General features: G+C 37.3%; 1 protein-coding gene across 10 annotated transcripts in view; it reads left to right on the forward strand.

The window, feature by feature from the left end:
• Window positions 1-22,915, forward strand: part of ADGRG6 (adhesion G protein-coupled receptor G6) — a 160,325-nt gene that overhangs the window by 15,392 nt on the left and 122,018 nt on the right. The window lies entirely within an intron of this gene.

Raw genomic sequence — 22,915 nt, forward strand, 5'->3', positions numbered from 1 at the left:
TTCTCTGAGTTCTATGTCAATACTATTACTTTAATCATTGGTTTATTTTCTGATGAATATAGTTCTTAAAATATCATTGTATTTTAGTATTATTTATTTATCTAGCCCATATTGAGTGATGAGATAGTACATATCTGACGTGAAGTAAGTGCTAGCTCTTTCTTCTGTTGAATAAATATACACACTAAATTCCCTTCTTTTTTCTGTTTTTGTGTAGTTATATAGAACTTGGCTGCTAACCAAAAGGTCAGCAGTTCTAATCCACCAGCTGCTCCTTGGAAACCCCGTGGGGCAGTTCTACTCTGTCCTATAGGGTTGCTGTGAGTCTGGATGGCAATATATATATATTTTTTAATGTAGTAATTTATGTAAGGTATAGACTTTGCCATTTAAGTTCATTTGCATTTTATTAGCGTGTTACAGTATGAAATAGGAATTTGAAATTACGTCTTTAGGCTACACAGTTCAGTTTACTTAAACTGGTATGAAGAAGTTAATTTTAAAATACAGATTTTTCTGGAATCAAAATATCTAGTTTTTGTTATTACGTTTTTTCCCTGAATTTTGAAACATGGTCCTTTTAGCTGTTGTTGAAACTAAATTTTCTGTAAACAGGTAATTATATGAATATGCCAGTCAGAGCCTGAGAATTGTGAATGGTGTTAAAAAGTAAAGCTTTTCTTCATTACTTGGTTTTGTCACCGTGCAAACTGCCATTTCCCTTCGGTCCATTCTGTTATACTTTTTTCCTGTTGAATTGATTCAGTTTAGTATCTTTTTTTTTTAAGAATAAAAGTAAAATGTCAAGAAAATAACTACTCACTTTATTACTTGGGATTTAATCAAGGTTTTTTATATTTCATATTTATAATATGTATACTTATAAATTATGCTTTTAAATAATCATATGGATAAATTCTCTACTTAAATTGCTTTTTCATAGGTCAAGATATTCAACTTGCCTTTAATATGTCGGTACTTATTTTTCCAAACCACCAAGTATTTGAAGGGTTTTTCAGCTCCTTACTTAGGAAAACCTCTGGCACTTGTTTAGTGACTTCACACAAAACTGATCTTTGGAGGAATTTTTTGGTCTTTGTTTCGATTTCATTGGAAAGTCACTGTTTCTGATACTGAGTCATTGCTTGAAAGTGAAAATAAACTTATAAAGAGACCTGAAAAGAAAGAAATACGGAATCTGTGTGATGTATGGTGTGGAGCCACTTTTCTTACTTTTTGAAAGTGCTCTTCTCTGAGCCAGTCACAAGAGGCAAGATTAACTCTGAGATTACAGTCTGCTCAGGTCTGGTTTTTTATTTTTATCTTTGCAAGTATGTAAGGCTTTTTCAGGAAACCCTAGTGGCATAGTGGTTAAGTGCTATGGCTGCTAACCAAAGGGTTGGCAGTTCGAATCCGCCAGGTGCTCCTTGGAAACTCTATGGGGGCAATTCTACTCTGTCCTATAGCGTCGCTATGAGTCGGAATCGGCACTGGGTTTGCTTTTGGTTTTAAGGCTTCTTCAAACCAGACCAGCTCAAATTGGCAATTTTAGATGTCAGCATTTTCATTGATAGATGCCCATTTCAGAAGTTTAATCATTTGGGTAAGTGAAACAATACACGTATTTTAGACTAGTTAAAGAATCAACAGGGCTGGGACTAGGTTGAGGCAAGAGAAGCACTTAGAGTGCAAAATTTAAGAAGGCACGCATTCTCAAAGTACTTAAATTTGTTTGTAAGCTACTATCTCATATAAGAATTTTTTAAACTTTATTTCTCTCATTACCTAGTTCTTTGTGTGCCTTACATAAGGTTTTGTGAAAATTTGCTGTGTTCACTCATAAAGCTAGAATGTTTTGTATCTGTTTCTCTGTAGCCATGGGTCACTTAAAGTGCTACCAATTAACACATAAATATCTGAACTCACAAAAATACCTTAGGAGTTATTGTTAGCATTTTAATATATAATTTTTGCCTCATAAGAGCTCAGCATGAGATTCCTTACAGTGAACTCAACATATTTAAAATAATGCACACTACAACTTTAGAGAGATCTAATTTTCAAAGTCTTATTTTTGTGTAAATCAAAGCATTAAAAAAAAAAAAATTGCCGTTGAGTCGATTCCAACTCATAGCGAACCTACAGGTCAGAGTAGAACTGTCCCATAGGGTTTCCAAGGCCGTAAATCTTTATGGAAGCAGACTGCCACATCTTTCTCCTGTGGAACAGCTGGTGGGTTCAAATCGCAGACCTTTAACCACTCTGCCACCAGGGCTCATATATATAACAGACATCGCAAGCTTTGCATACTCCAACAGGACACTTGATTCCTGTCTTCTCCCTCAGTCTTTGCAATCCATCCTATTGTCCTACTGTCCTTTTTCACCCTCATATTTTCTAGACACACTGGCTTTTCTGTTTCTTCACTGGGCCTTCCTAGTATCTTTTTTTCCCTAACTCTCACATGCTGGATTCTTTTTTGACATTCAGATCTCAGTGTGAATATTACCACCAAAGATAAGCCTTCCCTATCCCCCAATTCTTGGAAGAAAGGCCTGGCAATTTACTTCTGAAAAATCAGCCATCTAAACCCTTGTGGAACGCAGTTCTACTCTGACACACACGTGGGTCACCATGAGTCAGAATCGACTTGATGGCAACTGCAGAAGGTCTCCCCCAGTTCAGCCCCTCTATCGCTTTGCCCTTTAGTAGTAACCTGCAGAGGTGTGGCTTGCTCTCGATTGTCAGTGTTTTTTTTTTTTTAATTTGACTGGGATAACTAGGTTGGAGAATGGGCAAAACCTCTTTTATTTGTTAAAATTGACACAGTTCAAATGATTATAAATTAGAATAGAATCTTATGGATAGCTTCTGTAAATTTAATTCATATAGTAGAACTGCAGTGTTAAGTTTCTTAATGGATAAGTTAACGTTTGTATTTTCATAGGGCACTTAAAAAGCAAACAGTATAGGTTTTTGTTCTTTAGGATTTTAAAAACTAATGTAGAAACTTTCACCTAAAGCACAATAAATTTAAATAATAAGACAAGTTGGAAAAAAAAGCTAACATAGAAAAACAACTCATTGCCTCTTGACAAGTGATGAATATAACTCATAATAATAATTACAGTAATATAACAATGGAATATTTAAACCAATCCCACAGAAATACAAATTAAGACAACACAATGTTGTTGAAAATATCCAGTATTATCAAAGTTGTTGGCTTAATCTTTTGGGAAGGCAATTGGAGAACAGTTTTTTAAAAATTAAGAATGTGTATACTCTTTGACATACTACTCCCATACGTAGATGTCTGTCTTATAGAAATAAAAACATAATAAATATGTAGAGCAATATGTTACCATATGTTAGCTGTAGCATTATAATAGCAAACAATTGGAAAAGAGTCATCCACAGGGAACTTGTTATATAAATTACAGTCATACCATGAAATACTGTGCAGCCATTCAAACAGTGTGGTCAAAATGAATATATTGGCTTGGAAAGATGCCCATGATAATAGTGTTAAATTAAAAAGCAAATTAATTTGGAAAAGGACAGCAAGAATGGTCCCACATCTTGAAGAATGTAATTAGTATTACTGAGTTGTACATGTAGAAATTGTTGAAATGGTACCTCTTTGGTTGTGAATGTTTTCACCAAAAAAAAAAAAAAAAAAGGCCAAAGCGCCAGCAGTTTAGGGAAACTCAAAAAACAAGCACAGAGACAAACAAAAAACAATATTAAGATTATCCCATTTTTATAATAGGTTATTAAAAACTGGGATGTATTATTTATATGTATGTTTGTATAAGATTGGATAAGCATATTAATAAAACATGGAATAATACATAGTAGGCTTTTATACTAAGTTATCTCAGGGGCATGGGGCTGGAAGAAGGAAGGGAAGACAGAGCTTTATACACTTCTGAATTATTTGGCTTGTTAAAATGAGCATGTATTACTTTGGTAGTTTGGGGGGAAAAAAAACCAAAACTAATAAATTTATTTGGTTAAAAAAAATCCAACCACATTGAAAAAATGGCCAGTGAAATTATAGAAGTGAATGTTACCTGACCGTTAGTCACGTAACTTTTAACTCTGAGTCTTTTTCCACTTGATAAGAATCTCTGAAAGGCATTTGAAATAATTTCTCTTTGTGTGTCGTGACAGTCCAGGACTCTGGAGATGAATAACAATACCCCAAGCAGACGGAGGGTTATGGCTTCAAGTAGAGTGGGAAGCAAACTGCCAAGAGCCGGTGAATTCCTAGGCAACCAGCGGCCTTTTTCCACACAGGATAGCCTTAGTCACGAGCGCTGCGGGAGGAGTCTTCCTTCTCTCCTGAAAATCGATGATAGCAGCAGATTGTTTTGAGGTTCGGTGTTAATTCTAATATCTATGATACATCTGCAGCTAAAAGGGGAAATATTTCTGAAAGTACAGTCTGACCTGAATTGTGTACTTTCTAGCCCATAGCACAGCATAGTTCTGGAAGGCAGGTGATTGGGCAGAGTGGGTTTTGTGCTTTTTTTGTTGTTTGTATATTTTTCTCGTGATCATTTTGATTGTTAGCTGCCACCCGAGTCAGCTGCTGACTCGTGGCAACCCCATGTGTTACAGTGTAGAACTACTCCATAAGGCTTTCTTGGCTTGTAATTTTTACAGAAGCAATTTGCCAGGCCTTTTTTTCCTCAGAGCTGCTGGGTGGGTTTGAACTGCCAACCTTTAGGTTAGCAGCAATTGCAAACCACATAATGAGCAATCATTCTCTGGTGTCAGTTACATTGTGATGTATATTTAAATATATGTTAAATAGACATACAGTCACAAACCGCCTAATGTCCATTTGGGGAGTGTCCAACGGCATACATGTCCATGGTCCCGTAGGTTCAGAAACCCTGATCAGAGAATGGGACATAGATAAAACATCTTTAACGTAATAATACAGTAATAATAATAAAAATGTTTTGGTGTGCATTGTAAAGTAGTGCCCATCTGTTATTACAAACCACTGTATGTACCTCAAGTGTTTAATACAACAGGCTTTAACGGGGGTTAGTTCATAACTACGGATTATACGTAAGTTGGACATTCGTAACCCAAGCACTGCCTGTATATTATATGGTGTTTGGTGTTTGCGCAATGCCCAAGTTACATAATGTCCTGTATCACAGAACGTAATGTGGGCTTTAAATGATGCATGACTGTATTCTCTTTATGCATATTTTTTCATATTTGATCAAAAATCTTTCAAACATATAGAAAAATAATCCTTTTGTAAATCTGCCTGTGTTTTTTAGCCATTTTAGCATTAATGTTTCTTTCATATTACTAAATTTACATAAAAAAGAAAAAATGAGGTTCTGATGTATAAACTATTTTGCATATAGTGATAAATCCTATATTTTTTCGATCAAGGTTGAAGTGTTCCAAATTACTGTCTAACATTTTCAGTGAAAGGGCTATCTTCCCGTTCAGACTTCAGGTTGGACAGACCCATGCAATTGAGTAAACAACACCTGGGAGGTTGTGCATTGTATTTCTTTGAGGCGTCTTCCCAGATAATTTCCCCAATACGCGTTTGGATGGTCTGAAATCAATGTAGGTGAATATGAAACCCTATTATCAGGATCATAAAATCAAGTACATACATGTAGAATGGGGGTGACTTACCTTGTCACCACAGTGACAGTCTCAAATGAGTAAGCAATGATGTGGCGACAGTGAAACTGACACACTTAGGTCCTTCACTGATCAGCTCACGCTTGTCTGCAGGCATGGTTAACATGTTTTAAGGAGAACAGATAAACAGAGAGTATCTAGACAAGGCAGACCAGGATGGTTGGATGAGTCTAGGACACTCTGAGGAATGTTTAAGTGCCATCTCTATCTCAGCTAGGTGATGTGAAGCCTCTGTGAGGGTGGGCTGCAGCTTTGGACTCCCCAGCTTTGCATCAGCCACAGCATCGCTGCTTTTCTCTGTCAGTGCTTTTTGTTAAAGTAAGAGTCCTGCTGAATTTAAAAAAAAAAAAAAAATTAGAGTATCACCACATTTACTTTGGAGTGCTGAACGCTTAGTAAGAAATAAGATTGTACATACTTGAACAGTGGTCATTTCCAAATGCCAACAGACTTATTCTAAGTACTTCAGCAGAACAAGACCAGTGAGAGAATGTCATAAGTACTAAAAGTCCCTCCTAGTAATTGATTGAAGTCCCTAAGTGGTGCAGTGATTAACCAAAAGGTTGGAGGTTCAAGCCCACCCAGAGGCACCTTGGAGGAAAGGCCGGGTGACCTACTTGCAAAAAGTCAACCCTGTGGAGCTCTGACATACATGGGATTGGCATGGGTTGGAGTTGACTTGATGGCAACTGGTAAACAGGTAAAAGTAAGTGATTGGCAAAAAATAAAGCCATCTGTCCATCCAATTCCTCATCACTGGATATCTGGCCGTGAAGAAGGAATCTTAACTATTGAGAAAGAATTTGTGATAGAACCTTTGAAGGCCTCCTCACTGTACAGTTTAGTCATGGAATGTGTGTGTGTGTTATAAGTCTGCTTTTTAAAGCACACATACTTTTGTTTTGGCTCAAAAGTTTCTGTGTGCATTTCATTTTGATTTTAACAGCTACTCTTTATACCAAACTAGAGAAGGAACAGGTATTTTCTTGGACAAAGTAGATGTGGAAAACTCTAGACTTTTTTAAGTAAACGTCAACTCTGAGAGACGTTGGCAGGTAAAACAATTTTCCTCCACTTGCAAATTACTGATTCCTTAAGAGTTTTCCTTTTATTTTCAACAAATGGAATACTAGTTTTTAGCACCATTATTATTCCAATTTCAAGGTGTTCAGTAATGAAAGAATGCGGAAAAGAACAAAATGGAGATGAACCAAAAGGGGAAAAAGAAAACAAAACTTATTCCAGATTTAATGAACAAACACATTTTACAGGGTGAAGCAACAGGGAAGGAAAGCATGGAGGGTAGATGAGGAAATATATTAATCCCACAATGTGCATGGGGTCATAGTATTATAGAGAAACATCCTTTCTCCTCCATTAAATTAAGATAATTAAACACCTGAAAAAAGAAAAAAACAAAAAACGGAAAACCAAGACCATTTGCCAGCACGTGGGTTGTGGCAATCCCTTGTTCAGATTAACCTTGTTTACCATTTTCTTAAAAAAAAAAAAAATACTCCCAGAGAAGAAATAAAGTAGACTATTGGGGACTATGTTACTACCATATTTCTATGGTTGCTTGTTCAAAAATCATTAAAAATTTTTACAGCCAATTAGCCTTTTTGCATGAGCTCTCTCAAGAAAATAGTTGTAATTTTGATACATTTTATGTCAAAATATCTTGGTTTAAAAAAAAAAAAATTTTTTTAAGGCACCCTAAATCATCATCTTAAGCTTGCTATTTAAAGAATGATAGAATTTTTTTTTTAATTACAAAATTTTTTCCAATAAATCAACTGTTGTAAGTAAAGAAAAGATGCTTCCCTCTAACAGGTCTTGCTCCAAGCTTAGTCCTGCAGGTGTGGGTAAAGAAAAGAAAGAAAGTGTTCACACTAGAGCCTGGATGACGAATTCTGTTAAGTTGGCTGTGATCATCCCAGGCCATTTGAAAATCGGAATATGTTCTTTCCTTTCATTATAAAACTACACTAATTACTATTATTGTCCTGGGCAGAGCCACAAGAATGAACTAATGTTCATATTGTTTGCAAATGCTCAAACAAAAGGAACGTTTTAGAGGATTCTTTACCTGGTCAAAACTTTAAAGATAATTGTTTAAATAAAATACAGATCTGGGAAAAAGAAAATACTCGGAATGGGAGTATTAATCACTACTTTAAACACATCCACTTCCTTCCTTTTGTGTTTTCTCCCTTCATATAAATAAATATATATGTATATATATGTATTGGAAACCCTGGTGGCGCAGTGGTTAAGTGTTATGGCTGCTAACCAAAGGGTCAGCAGTTCAAATCCACCAGGCGCTCCTTGGAAACTCTTGGGGCAGTTCTGCTCCAATCCTATAGGGTCGCTATGAGTCGGAATTGACTCGGTGGCCCTGGGTTTGGGTTTTTACATGTATATATATGTGTGTAAACCCACCAAAACCATATTTGTGTATTTGCCTTAAATATATGCCCAGCAATTTGGCATTATACATAGTTGTTACTGGTAGTTTTGCTGTGTTACTGGCTTTATTGAACAGAATTGTAAGGCAGTAGATTAGAGTTTGTGACCATACTGATTTCAATGGATTGACACAGTGGGCTCAAGCATAGCAACAATTGTGAGGATGGCACAAGACCAGGCATTGTTTTGTTCTGTTGTGCACAGGGTTGCTATGAGTCAGAGCTGGCTCCCCGGCACCTAATAATAATAACAATAACAAGAAGGGATAACTAGCCTTAGAGTTAGTTTTCTGGAGAGAATGAGTTCCAAGTATGACATTGTAGAAATGTGGCCCTACCTCTTCCTCAGGTCTCTTGATCAGACTGTACAACCAGTTGTCTCCTAGCTGGCTCACTGTAGGTCAATACTAGCTTTTTTTTTTTTTTGCACTGCTAATCTCATCTCTCTTTATTTAGAATGGTAGCTTGGAAATCTATTACTTGTAGGAAACTCATGACCACAAACTTTTTGTTACAATACTATTGCAGACTTCATATTCCAATAAACAGTAAGGTTTGTGATTCTTCTCTCATAAAACCCAGTGCCGTCGAGTCAATTCTGACATAGGGTCGCTATCAGTCTTCTCATAGCCTTTGCTAAATTGGTGTAGGACTTTTTCCTTCCAGCTTTGTGGGTCTTGATACTTTAGTTGGTGTTTGAGTAGGGCTTTCATTAAGTCTTATCATCTGACTTGCTTACATGTTTAGCATATTGCACACACAGTGGTGAGGTCTTTCATTTTTTTATTAAGTGTTTCAGAAGAATGTGCTCTGTGAATTTTAAGCCATTTCTTTAAGTTGGCATCTGTTTACAAACATGACACGACTGATTGTGCTACCACAGAAGAGGTTTTCAGCAAATGTGGAGTGAGTGAACTGAATTGCATTCAAGCTTCCCAAGTGACACTTTGGATTTCCCATAGCAGGGTCAATCTAGCTGATCTAAGAGTAAAAGCACCTAGTGCCATCAAGTCGATCTAAGAGTAGGTATTTTTATTCAGAGCCTACTTCCACCCCCAATTTTATTAAAGTATGTTCAACATTTCTGATGGCATTAGAGTACTTAAAGGAGTCACAGAGAGTATAGAATTAGTCTTGCTACTCATAGACTTGTTCAAAAGCAAAGGGTCATGTAATAATATGTGAGCATTAAATATATATGTGTGTATATATGCATTTCCATATGTATGTGTATATGTGTGTCATACACACACATACAGCTCAGACTCTTTTCACATTCTTAAGTGTGCAAAGCTAAATCCTATTTCTTAATGTCAAGGAGTTTTAGTTTGGATGGGGAGGCTGATATGAGACAAATAAGTAGAATGCACTGTGATATGTGATCTAATAGAATTTCAGATGTCGTATCAAGGGATAGCAGAAGAAATCTCAAAAGTTTTCATGGAAGAGGTAATGTTAATGTATATTCCAGTAGCAAGGGTGATGAACAAAATATTTGAACAGTGGTCTGATATTGTCACTGACCATCTGAAGAGATTTCCCTGTGATGAGATTGGATGGCTAGTTGTAAAAGCTGATGTCACTGTGAGAACAGTTTGTACACAACGATTATCACCCCTGATGATAACAAAAAGCTAGAAGACGGAAAACCAAAATCAAACCCATTGCCAAGTAGTCAATTCTGACTCACGGCGACCCCATGTGTTACAGAGTAGAACTGCCCCATAGGGTCTTCTTGGCTATAATCTTTATGGAAGCAGATCACCAGGCCAAAAACCTAAAAACCAAACCCGTTACTATCGAGTCGGTTCTGACTGATGACAACCCTGTAGGACAAAGTAAAACTGTCCCGTATGGTTTTCCAAGGCTTTCTACCATGGAGCAGCTGGTGGGTTCAAATTCCCTACCTTTCACCTAGCAGCTGAACACTTAACTACAGTGCTACCAGGGCCACTGTCAGGCCAAAAGAGTATGGAAATGGAGAGGAGTGATTTATACCAATTAAGGGGCAAGGGCAAGGGCAAAGGCATAGACGCACTAAAATCACTTTGTATAAGGATAAAGGTTTCCTGTAACTAGAATGAAGGGTCTGTACAGAAGAGAGCAAGCAATGAGGCAAACAGGGAAGTGGGAGGCCAGTGGAATATGTGAGAGATTATGCTGACAAAGCAGAATGAGGACTTCCAGCCCATTGGGTAGATAGATGTGTCAGCCACTAGCTATAATTCAGTAAGTTTTGTGCAGTCAAAGCCACATACTGAAGGACACAGAGGCTAAGAACTTCCTTAGCATCATACTTAGGTTTTTGTTTATTGAATCTGCATGGTATGCTTTTTCCATATCATATTGTTTTGCTTTGAAATGGCAGCATTAATTTCCTCAGTGGTGAACAGCATTGATATACATATTGGATAGCTGGAGACACAAATACAACTCCAGGCACCCTTGATGCCTTCTCTTTCTTGCTCAGATCCACATTTATTTATGACCAAGAGTTGCTGAATCTAGATCAATAATGTCTTCTCTGTCTTTGCACCTACTGTCCCCGAGGCTCTCATCTCTACCAGATGTGTTGTGCGAGTTCCTAACTGGTCTCTCTGTGGCCAGTGTTTCTGCTAAACCACAGTGTGAGTCAGGGCCCTTGAAAATTCTCGTTGCTCACAGAATGGAGTCTATAGCTCTAAACTTATGTATTTCATGGTTCCCTGCATTTTTAATGTTATATCAAAAACCAAAAAACCAAACCCGTTACTGTCAAGTCAATTCCAACTAGAGTGCCTGCCAGATACTAGGGTCTGAAATATTGAATGAATGTAAAAATAAAAGAATTTTTATATTTTTTGCTAGGCAAATACAAACAGGATTGCTTTGCATATTTAACTTATTTAAGAGAAAAAATTTGTGGTAGCCCAGGTAAAATGTTGGGTGGCATAGTGGTTAAGAGCTATGTCTGCTAACCAAAAAGTCGTCAGTTTGAATCCACCGGCCACTCCTTGGAAACCCTATGGGGCAGTTCTACTGTGTCCTATAGGGTCTCTATGAGTAGGAATTGACATGAGGGCAACAGGTTAATGGGTATTTACTTCTATCTGTAGAAGAACGAGTTGTTGAAGAAAGAAATTTCATGAAACCATAATTATTTGTACCAAAGAAAGTGTTCACTCTAAATGAATATAATAACCAGAATAGTTTTTATTTTTTGCTTTTTTAGGTGCTCCAAGACTGAGCTTCTCGTGGCAACACATTTTTTTTAAATGTCAAACTAATCTCATCACTATTAAAATCTATTTTTTGTTGAAAGTAGAAAAAATATGAATACTTAAAATTCTTTTAGCTATTTCCCTTCCCCCTTTGGTGGCCTTTTCCAACAGTTATCCTCACCATCTCCTGTGTCTTAAACTTTTTTCTCTAAGCTTATATGTTCTCCAGCTTAGCCCACAAACATATATTTAGGTCGTCTCTATTCGGAACAAACAAAAGCGTCCCACCTCCTCTCAACCCTTCCGTTGGTTTATGCTATCATGTTCATTTGTGAGTCCCTTCATTTCTGAATGTCTTGAAAGAGTAACCTACATTTGGATTTTCTACTTCTTCGCTCTTAAAAAAATAGATTATTATGTTTTGGGGATGAGTTGACAAGTTTCGATTTATGGTGTGTGTGTGTGTGTATGTGGGGTGTACATTTATCAAAACTCATTGAACTATGTCCTTAAAATCTGTGTATTTTATTGTATGTAAATTATACCTCAATTTAAAAAAAGCCCCAGATGATTAAAAAAAAAAATAGCAGTAATATAGGCTACAGTAAACAGAATCCCAATACCCGAGAACTATAAGAATTATACTAGCTGTATCAGTAATTAAATAATACCTTTCTAAAATGCAACTTCTTTGTTATATTTGCTTTTTCCTGCCAACAGGAAAGGAATATTGAGTTTTAACTATACTTGTATTAATTAGATCAGTTCGAATTTTTGCAGTATTTAAGAATTTTCTTCTCTCTGTCTCTAGTCACCTGGTGGGGGGGGGGGAAGACATGTCTTCAAGGATGTAAACTTTACCTAGCTCCAGTATAAACTTTCATCTAGCTCTTCTTTAGCCTCTCTACACACACTCAAAATTCCAGGTTATGTCTTTGCCTGGCAGCTCCTTTCCTTGAGAGCATCTTTCTTCCACTGTAACACCGAAAAGTAATGCAATTATCAGAATATCATTTTTAAATATTAGTTATATTTTTCATATGTGTATTGGATTTTGTTTTTAACTGAGGCCTTACAGGAGACTTACTGATATTGGCTTGTCACTATTCATAAAATGAAAGATAAGAAAGGGTGGCCCAAGAAAATTTACTTGTCGTTTTTGTATGTTTGTCTTGCCTTTCTATTTATTTTGTGTTAAATAGAGCTGCTGATTATTCATTATAAAGCAGTCTGTACTCATTTCACAAGCTCTGATGATATTACTGAAAAACTCCATAAATGTTTTTATAAGTTTGATTGCTTAGAAAATACAAAGCATGAGCCAGAAAGTAAATTTCAATCAAACACTTGAAAATTCTAACCTGGGGTAGACTCCACTCCACACCTGGTGAGTGGCTTCCGAGGAGTCAGTTGTCTGCTCTGCTTATGGACTGAGAGTGGTGGGTTGAAAGGATCAGTCAAGATAGTCTCAGAAGCACCTGCTATGACTGTAAACTTGAATAAAGGTCACTTTTTATTTTTTTTGCTTATGAAGGGTGTGATGAGAATGTGCCTGTTGATTGAAGCAAAATAATGAGACTCAATCATCAACTGTTAATATTAATTAAGATCCTAGATGACGGACAGGTCATACAAAAACTTCTCATGAAGGCGTGAATAGACCCTTATTGGATGGATCATTTGAGGAAGCACTGTGTGTAACTCAGTGAATCGAAACGGCAAAAAGTAACATAATTAAAAAAATTAATAAATGTTACGAGAAGATGAGGCTCACCATTTACATCTTAAACCCTGATCTCATTCTTAAGTTACACATGGGTCTAAAATTAAGCTGATTTCAGTACTTTGCTGTGCAGGTTCTGTCCTAAAAGTTAAAATATCATTGGCTGTAGTCATTGAATAGGGTAACATTTTTTTTTTTCTTTAAATACGTATATGGTATTAAGGTATTGGTGCTGTCTTGGGGCCAAGCCTACGTGATAATTTTGTTGTGAGTTGCCTTTGAGCTGGCTCTGACTCATGGTGGGTGACCTTATGGATAACAGAGCAGTATGTTGCCTGGTCCCGTGTTATCTTTATGATCATTGGTGTGTTTGAGCTTATCTTTGTGGGTGTTGTGTCAGTCCACTTCATTGAGGGCTTCCTTCATTTTTGTCAAGCCATTTTCTTTGAGGATAAATCCATTAATTGGAGCTCAGTGTTGTCTTTCTTACAGAAATCATACCCATAATGCACCATCAATTATTATTATTTTTTAATTCCATTACAGTGGAGGGATATTGCTTCTGAAGTAACCTGAATACAGAATCTTTATTTTTACGACTTTACCATCAGTCATTAAAGATTGTCTTATCCATATTTAATCCAACAGCTATTTTTGTTCAATTTTATAAAAACTTTCCTAATCCTTAAACTAAATTTTCATAGAACCATACATTCTTGTGTATTTTTACTGGCTTTTGTAAAATATAATAAATTTTGTAACTGATATCCTGTAAAACTGGCCAAGAGGTTTGGGAACAGGCACAATCCAATAAGCATACACTCAGCTGGTGGGAGCAGAAGTCCACAGGACTTACTAGCTTGGAGTGTTCAGATTGCTGTGAACCGTTCATAGGTTTTATGGAGGAAGTCATGAGAGTAGATTAAGGAATCAAAAGTACAGGTTGGTGAGAACTTCTAATAGATATCCTTGTAGCCATCTAATCTCTGCTTCAATCTAAGCATTTCCTGGCTTCAGTGTGTTCATAATATCTCCATTTTCCTTCCCTTCGAAATCAAACTTTCAAGAACCTTTTTTTTTGGTTTATTTATTTATTTTACTTTAGATGGAGGTTTATAGACCACACTAGCTTCTCATTAAACAGCTAGTACATGTACTGTTTTATGACATTGGTTAACAACCCTATGACACGTCAACAGTCTTCCTTCTCGACCTTGAGTTCACTATTACCGGCTTTCCTGTCCCTTCCTCTCTGCTAGTCCTTGCCCCCGGGCTGTTGTGCCCCTTGAGACTCATTTTGTTTTATGGGCTTGTCTAATCTTTGGATGAATGTTGAACCTCTAGAGTGACTTCATTACTGACCTAAACGAGGGTCCAGGGGCCATAATCTCAGGGTTTTTCCAGTGTCTGTCATCACTGGGGTGTCAGGCCAGTAAGTCTGTTTTGTGTATGTGTGTGTGTGTGTGTGTGTGTGTGTGTGTGTGTGTGTGTGTGTGTGAGAGAGAGAGAGAGTTTTCTACATATTTCTCCAGCCCTGTCCAGGACCCTCTCTTCTAATCCCTGTTAGAACAGTCAGTGGTGATAGCCGGGCACCATCTACTTGTACTGGACTCAGCCTGGTGGATGCCATGGTAGTGGTGGTCCATTTGTCCTTTGGACTAATCTTTGCCTTGTGCCTTTAGTTTTCTTTAGTCTTCGTTGCTCCTGAAGGGGCGAGACCAGTGGAGTGTCTTTGTTGGCTGCACACAGGCTTTAAGACCCCAGACACTACTCAACAAAGTAGAATGTAGGACATTTTCTTTATAAACTGTGTTATGCCAACTGAGCTAGATGTTCCCTGAGACCATGGTCCCCACAGCCCTCAGTCCAGCAGTTTGGTCCCTCAGGGAGTTTGTTTGTCTCTATGGGGCTTCTATGACCTTGCCTTGTTCAGGTTGTGCTGGCTTCCCCAGTATTGTGTCTTATTTAGTGTTTTTGCATCCTCACTCCTCCCCTCCCTTCATAACCATCAACGATGTTTCTTTTCATGTGTAAACCTTTTCATGAGTCTTTACAGTAATGGTCTTATACAATATTTTTCCTTTTGTGATTCATTTATTTCACTGAGCATAATGCTCTTCAAATTCTTCCATGTTATGAGATGCTTCACAGACTCATCATTGTTTTTGATTGTTGCTTAATACTACATTTTGTGTATGTACCATAGTTCGTTTATCCATTCATCTGTTGATGGGCATCTAGGTTGTTTCTATCTTTTTGCTATTGTGAACAATATGCAGTGAACATGGGTGTGCATATGTCTATTCATGTGATGACTCTTACTTCTCTAGGATATATTCCTAGGAGTGGGATTGCTGAATCATACGATATTTATATTTCTAGCTTTCTAAGGAAGTGGCATATCATTTTCCAAAATGGTTGTATCATTTTACATTCCCACCAGCAGTATATAAGAGTTCCGATCTCCCAGCAGCCTCTCCAGTATTCGTTATTTTCTGTTTTTTGATTTGAGCTAGTAATGCCAGGATGAGATGGTATCTCATTGTGGTTTTGATTTGCATTTCTCTAATGGCTAGTGATAGAAAGCATTTCCTCAAGTTCTATTAGCCACTTTAATGTCGTTGGTGAAATGTCTGTTCATTTCCTTTGCCTATTTTTGAATTTTTTAATTGGATTATTTGTCTTTTTGTTGTAGAGGTACAGGATTTTCCTGTACATTTTAGAGATTAGACCTTTGATTCATAGTAACCAAAATTTTTTTCTCAGTCTGTAGGTTTTCTTTTTACTCTTTTGGTAAAGTCTTTTGATGAGCATAAGTGTTGAATTTTTAGAAGATCCCAGTTATCTAGTTTATCTTCTGGAGTTTGTGTGTTGTTGGTTATGGTTTGTATCCTGTTAATGCCATGTATTATGGTCTCTAGTGCTAATCCTATTTTTTCTTCTATGAACTTTATAGTTTTTGGCCTTATATTTAGATCTTTGATTCCTTTTCAATTAGTTTTTGTGTATCATGTGAAATACTGCGTCCTGTTTCATTTTTTGCAAATGGACATCCAGTTTTGCCAGCACTCTTTATTCTTTCCCCCATTTGATGGACTTTGTGCCCTTGTTGAAGATCAGGTGACCATAGGTGGATGGGTTTACATCTGGGTTCTCAGTTCTGTTCCATTGGTCAATGTATCTGTCATTGTACCAGTACCAGGCTGTTTTGATTACTGTAGCTGTATAGTAGGCTCTGAAGTCAGATAGTGTGAGTCCTTCATTCTTCTTCTTCAGTAGTGCTTTTCTTATCTGAGTCCTCTTCCCTTTTCATATAAAGTTAATGATTAGTTTTTCTATCTCTCTAAAGAATGTTGTTGGTATTTGGATCAGAATTTCAGTGTATTTGTTAATTGCTTCAGGTCGAATTGCCATTTTCACAATGTTGAGTCTACCTATCCATGAGCATGGTATGTTTTTCCATTTATGTTGATCTCTTTTGGTTTCTTGCAGTAGCGTTCTGTAGTTTACTTTGTATAGATCTTTTGCATCCCTGGTTAGATTTATTCCTAAGTACTTTATTTTCATAGGAGCTATTATAAGTGATACTGTTTTCTTGATTTCCTTTTAGTCATTCTCTTTATTGGCATATAGGAATCCAACTGATTTTTGTACGTTTGTCTTGTATCCTGCTGCTCTGCTGAATCTTTCTATTAATTCCTGTAGTTTTCTTGTGGAGTCTTTGGGGTTTTCTATGTACAGTATCATATCATCTGCACACAGGGACAGTTTTACTTCTTCATTACCAACTTGGATACCCTTTATTTCTTTTTGTTTTCTTATTGCTGTAGCTAGGACTTCTAGAACAATGTTAAATAGAAGTGGTGATAAAAAGGGTATCCTTGTCTTGTTCCTGTTCTCAGGGTGGAATGTTTTCAGCCTCTGTCAATTAAGCATGATGTTGGCCATTGGTTTTGCATAGATGCCCTTTATTACGTTGAGAAATTTCTCTTCTATACCTATTTTATTGAGAGTTTTTATCAGGAATGTGTGTTGGACTTTGTTGAATGCCTTTTCTGCGTCGATTAAGATGATCATGGGATTCTTTTCTTTCATTTACGTGGTGGATTACGCTCATTGATCCCTTAATGTTGAACTATCCTTGCATAACATGCCTCGTGTGAATTCTACTTGGTTGTGGTGTATCATTTTTTTGATATGGTGCTGAATTCTATTGGCTAGAATTTTGTTGGGAATTTTTACATCTATATTCATGAGAGATATTTGTCTGTGATTTTCTTTTTTTGTGGTATCTTTGCCTGGTTTTGGTATCAGGGTTATGCTGGCTTCATAGAATGAATTTGGAAGTATTGCTTCCTTTTCTATGTTCTGAAATAGTTTGAGTAGTACTGGTGTAAGATTTTCTCTGAATGTTTAGTAGAATTCTCTAGTGAAGCCATCTGGGCCAGGGTTTTTTGTTGTTGGGAGTTTTTTTTTTTTTTTAATTATTATTACCTTTTCAATCTCTTGTATGGGTCTGTTCAGATTTTCATCCTTAGTTTGTGTTAGTTTGGGTATGTTTCTAGAAACTTGTCCATTTCCTCTAGGTTTTCAGATTTGTTGGATGGAGTATAGTTTTTCTCAGTACTCTGCCATGAATCTTTTTGTTTCTGTTGGGTCTGTTATAATGTCCCTGTTTCATTTCTTATATGGGTTATTTGCATCTTCTCCTGTTTTTATTTTGTCAGTTTGGCCAGTGGTTTGTTTATTTTGTTGATCCTTTCGAAGAACCAACTTTTGGTTTTGTTGATTCTTCCTATTGTTTTTCTATTCTCTATTTCATTTACTTCTGCTCCAATCTTTATTATTTCCTTTCTTCTGGTGGCTGTGGGGTTCTTTTGCTTTTTTCTGTTTGTTCGAGTTGTGTAGCTCATGTTTTGACTTTGTCTTTTCTTTTTTGATGTGTGCATCTATTCCTATAAATTGACCTCTGAGGACTGCCTTTGCTGCATCCCAAAGGTTTTGGTATGATATGTTTTCATTCTTGTTTGATCCTAGGAATTTTTTAATTCCGTTTCTGATTTCTTCTATTACCCAGTAGTTTTTAAGCAGGGTGTTATTCAGTTTCCATGTAATTGATTTTTTTTCCTTCTTCCTGTTGTTAGTTTCTGCTTTGATGGTGTTGTGGTCAGAGAAGATACTTTGTATTATTTCAGTGTTTTGGATTTTGTTGAGGGTTGCTCTGAGGCCTAAAATGTGGTCTATTTTATAGAATGTTCCGTGTGCGTTGGAAAAGAATGTGTATATTGCAGCTTTTGGGTGAAGTGTTCTATGTGTGTCTTTGAGGTCAAGTTGGCTGATTGTGCCCTTTAGCTCTTCTGTATCTTTGTCGAGTTTCTTTCTAGATGTTCTGTCCTTTACTGAGAGTGGTGTGCTGAAGTCTCCTACAACTATCGTGGAAGTGTCAATTTCTGTTTTCAGTGCTGTTAGAGTTGTTTTATGTATTTTGGAACCCTTTTATCATTGGATGCGTAGATGTTTATTATGGTTAAGTCTTCATGATAGATTGTCCCTTTAATCATTATATAATGCCCTTCTTTGTCTTTTATGGTGGGTTTTGTTTTAAAGTCTATTTTATCTGAGATTCCGGCTCTTTTTTTGTAGCTGTTTGCTTGATATGTTTTCTTCCATCCTTTGATTTTTAATGAATTCATTTCTTTGTTTCTAAGGTGTGTCTCTTGTAGACAGCATATTGATGGATCCTGTTTTTTTGTTTTTTACCTGTTCTGTCGCTCTCTGTCTCTTTAGGGATGCATTTAGGCCATTTCCGTTGAGTGTAATTGTTGGTAGATGTGACTTTATTGCTGTCATTTTGTAGGTTTTTTTTTTTTTTTTGATGATGTTGACATTTTCTTCATTCCTCTTACTCTTCTGTGCTGAGTTTCTTTTGTTTGTGGATTTTTTTCATTTCTTTTGTTTTTGTATTTTTTGTTTTTACTGAGACTTTGTTTTTCTTTTTTATTTTGATGAGCAGGTTTGTTAACTTTCTTCGCACTTACCTTGAAATTTACACTTACCTTCCTAGGTTTGAACCAATCTATTATTACTTGGTATTGCCTTGCTTTCCTCTCCATTAGAAAGTTATATACCTATACCATTTATTTCCTCTTTTATTGTCCTGGCATTGTTATCATTTACAGATTAACCTCTCTGGTTCCCTATTGTAATTCTCTTGGTGTTGTATATTCCTTAAAAGTTCATTTCCTAGGTTGGTATCTGGCTGGTACAGTCTTGCAACCTAGATTCAGGTTTTGGTCTAATGTTTGTTCTCAAACTGAAGGACCCCCTTTAATAATTCCAGTAAGTTTGGTTTGGTTTTTACGTAGTCCCTTAATTTCTGTTTATCTGGAAATGTCCTAATTTCACCATCATAGTTGAATGAGAGTTTTGCAGGATATATTATCCTTGGTTGGCAATTTTTTTCTTTCAAGGTTTTATGTATGTGTGTCATTCCATTGGCTTCTTGCCTGAATGGTTTTTGCTGAATACTCAGAGGTTAGTCTTACTATTTCCCCTCTGTCTGTGACTTGTCATTTTTCTTGAGCTACTCTCAGGATTCGTTGTCTTTGGTTTTAGTAAGTGTGATTATGATATGACTTGGTGATTTTCTTTTGGGGTCTATCCGGTGTGGGGTTCATTGAACTTCTTGGATAATCCCCTTTTCATCTTTCATGATAATAGAGACGTTTTTTGTCAGCAATTTTTCAATGATCCTCTCGGTGTTTTCCACTTTCTCCTGCTGTTGTAGAACTCCGATCACTTGCAGATTTTTGCTTTTGATTGTATCCCACATAATTCTCAGAGTTTCTTCATTTTTTTTTTTTCTGATTCATCCTCAAAGTTGTATCCAAGTGTTTGTGTTCAATTTTGCTGACCCTGTCATCCATTGTTTCAAACCTACTCCTCAGCCCTTCTATGACACTGTCCATTTCTGAAATCTTGTTTTTTACCTTTTGTATTTCTAATTGTTGTTTTTGTATAATTTCTAGTTGTGGATTTATTTTGGCATTTTGCTCCTGTATTATTTTACTGAATTCTTTCATTTTTTAATCTGTATTTCCCATGAATTTATCTGCCTTTTCCATGAATTTGTCAATTTTTTCCTCATTTTTGTCTGCTTTTTTCTTCAACTCTTGGATAGCTCTGAATATCAGAGATTTGAATTCCATATCAGGTAGTCGTTGTTCCTTTTCTTCTGCTGGAATGTCATCTGGCGTTTTATTTTGTATGCCTACTTGGAACCATCCTGTCCTTTTTTTTTTTAATATGTTTTGATATTGCCTGTTGTCTAAGGGACATTCAGTAGTTATTTTCTCTGTTTATTGATGGTAGATTTGTTTCATCCTACTTTTTTGTTTTATTTGGTTATGTCTGAGCAGGCGGGCTGTGCGTTCTTCATTGTCCTCTTGTCTGTGGGTATGATACTTTTCACCTCCTTGTCCAATGGGCAGGGTCAGTTACTCAGCTATGGTGTAGCAGGGCAGTTCCAGCTGAAGGGAAGGGGTTGGGATGGGTTTTTTGTGGCTGGTAGTAGGGCCTATAGGGTGGGCTGGGAGTCAGTGCAGGTCAGGTTCCAGTAGGCTGTGCCTGTTCTGCATAGTGCACGTAGGTAGGAAGGAGGAGGCAGGTTGTTATGTGTGGAGCTAAGATGGATAGGGGAAAGAAGATAGAGAGGAAGAGAAACAGGAGCCAAAAAACAAACACACAGAAAAAAAGAGTGCTAAGGGAGCTTGCTGTTGGAATGGACAGATGAGAAACCAAGAAATAGAGCAAAACAGAAAAGCAAAAAGCAAAAAAAAAAAAGAATTAAAAGAGAAAAAACACCCAAGGGATCTCACCGGTGCAGCTTTGTAGATTGTGGAAGTGGCTCTGAAGCTGTGCAGTACAGCCTGGCTAGAAGGGGCTCCCAAGTCACAAAAATAAAAGAAAAGAACAAACAAAACAAATCAGAATAGAAAAAATGAATCAAACAGAAACACAAAGCATTACAAAAGAGGCCCTGGGGATCCCACCAGCGTGGTGGCATGAAACAGAAGCAGTTCCCCAGCCGAGTGCTGCTTCACAACCTCTCAAGAAGAAGCAAAGATGTCACAGGGGGCAAGTGTTTGAGAGAAAGGAGGGGAAGGAGGTGGGAGGCTGGGAAGAAACCAAAAGAAGTGGAGAAAAGTAACACCAGCAACAAAGAAATGGCACTGAGACAGCCAGACAGTGTGGGCGGGGTGAATCCAAGCAGCACAGACCCGAAGCTTGTGCCTCCTGGCCAAGAGACTGTGGCTGGCGGTAAGCGGTAGAGGCTGAATGGGGGAGAAAAAGGGTAAGGGGTGGGAAAGCGTATATCTCTGGTTACCAGTTGCTCTGCCTCCTTTTGGGAGCTCTGTAGAACTGCTTTCCTGTACTCCCCATCCAGCACGCTTTGATGTGGGCAGGATGAACCCAAACAGTGGCATGAAGTCCGCAGCTCTTGGCTGGCCCATTGACTCCTGTCAGCTAGGAAGCAGTGGGGGCCATGGGTGGGAAAAAGGTGGGGGGTGGGAAAGCATATATTGCTAGCTACTGGATGCTCTGTCTCCTGCTGGGAGCTCTGTGAAGCTCCTTTCACGTGCTCCCTGTCCGCCAATTTCTGACAGGAGTCCAAGATGGTGTATCCGTGCTGCATCAGCAGATAGGGGACCTCCACTGGTATCCTCATTCTCTATTCGCTGTCAGTTTCTTATTCTGTTCGGTGCTTAGCAGAGTTCTTTATCTCTTCATTTGATGTTTAGGGCACCAAGATTGATGTTTGTCTATTTTACTTAGTTTTTTGAGTCTTTGCTGTAAAGGGACAGCTTGGTGCTTCTGTCTATAGCACCACGTTGGTTCCTCCTCTCAAAGATATCTTTGTTTCCTCCTTTGCAACACCTCCATAAGATCCAATCCAACCCTAAATCTGAGAGTATTTCCTGTATCCTTTATCTTCTTTGAATGCCTTTTATTCTCATGCACCTCTCATTGCCTTTTGTTTCAAATTTTGTAATAATAGAAAAATTGTTGTTGTCCCCTGAATTCTTATGAAATATAGCAACAAACAACTTTCATATAAACATTTTTTAACATGTAGTTTGAGAATGTGCTATGCAAATGAACCTTGAAATGCTTTCAGCGGATAAGCTAAATACTGTCTTTACTGATTGCATTCAAGGTGTTCACCATTTGTCCTCAATGTATATTTTCTAAGCAATTTCTACTACTTCCTTGTATGTGTAATCTATGAAATAAACAAATTGAAAAACATTATTCTCTGACACTCTGTGTACTTCTGTGCCTCTAAGTCTTTCTTTACACTTTCCTTTAACCTAAAACTCCTTTCCCCTTCTACCTAATAAAGTGTTTCCCCATTTCAAGACCTATGTCAAATGCTTGTCTATGGAGGGAGCATTTAAAATGAGGTTGGAAAGATTTTTTTTTTCTTAATTTTCACGTATGTATATACCACTCTAAGGACCCTTGATGGTGCAGTGGTTAAGTACTTGGCTGGTAACCGAAGGGTCAGTGGTTCAAACCCAGTAGCCACTCCATGGGAGAAAGATGTGGCAGTCTGCTTCTGTAAAGATTTACAGTCTTGGAAACCCTGTGGGGTAGTTCCACCCTGTCCTATAGGGTCATTATGGGTTGGAATCAATTTGATTGCAATGGGTTTTTGAGTTATATACTCACGTAACCATTTGATGGATAGCGTTTGACTGGGTAGAAATGGAATAGAGAAGTATTTTCTAAGTCTCCAGTTTTTCTCCATCTTTCCTTTGGAATTCTATAGCATT

Source organism: Elephas maximus, chromosome 1, assembly GCF_024166365.1.
Source record: "Elephas maximus indicus isolate mEleMax1 chromosome 1, mEleMax1 primary haplotype, whole genome shotgun sequence".
NCBI lineage: Eukaryota > Metazoa > Chordata > Mammalia > Proboscidea > Elephantidae > Elephas > Elephas maximus.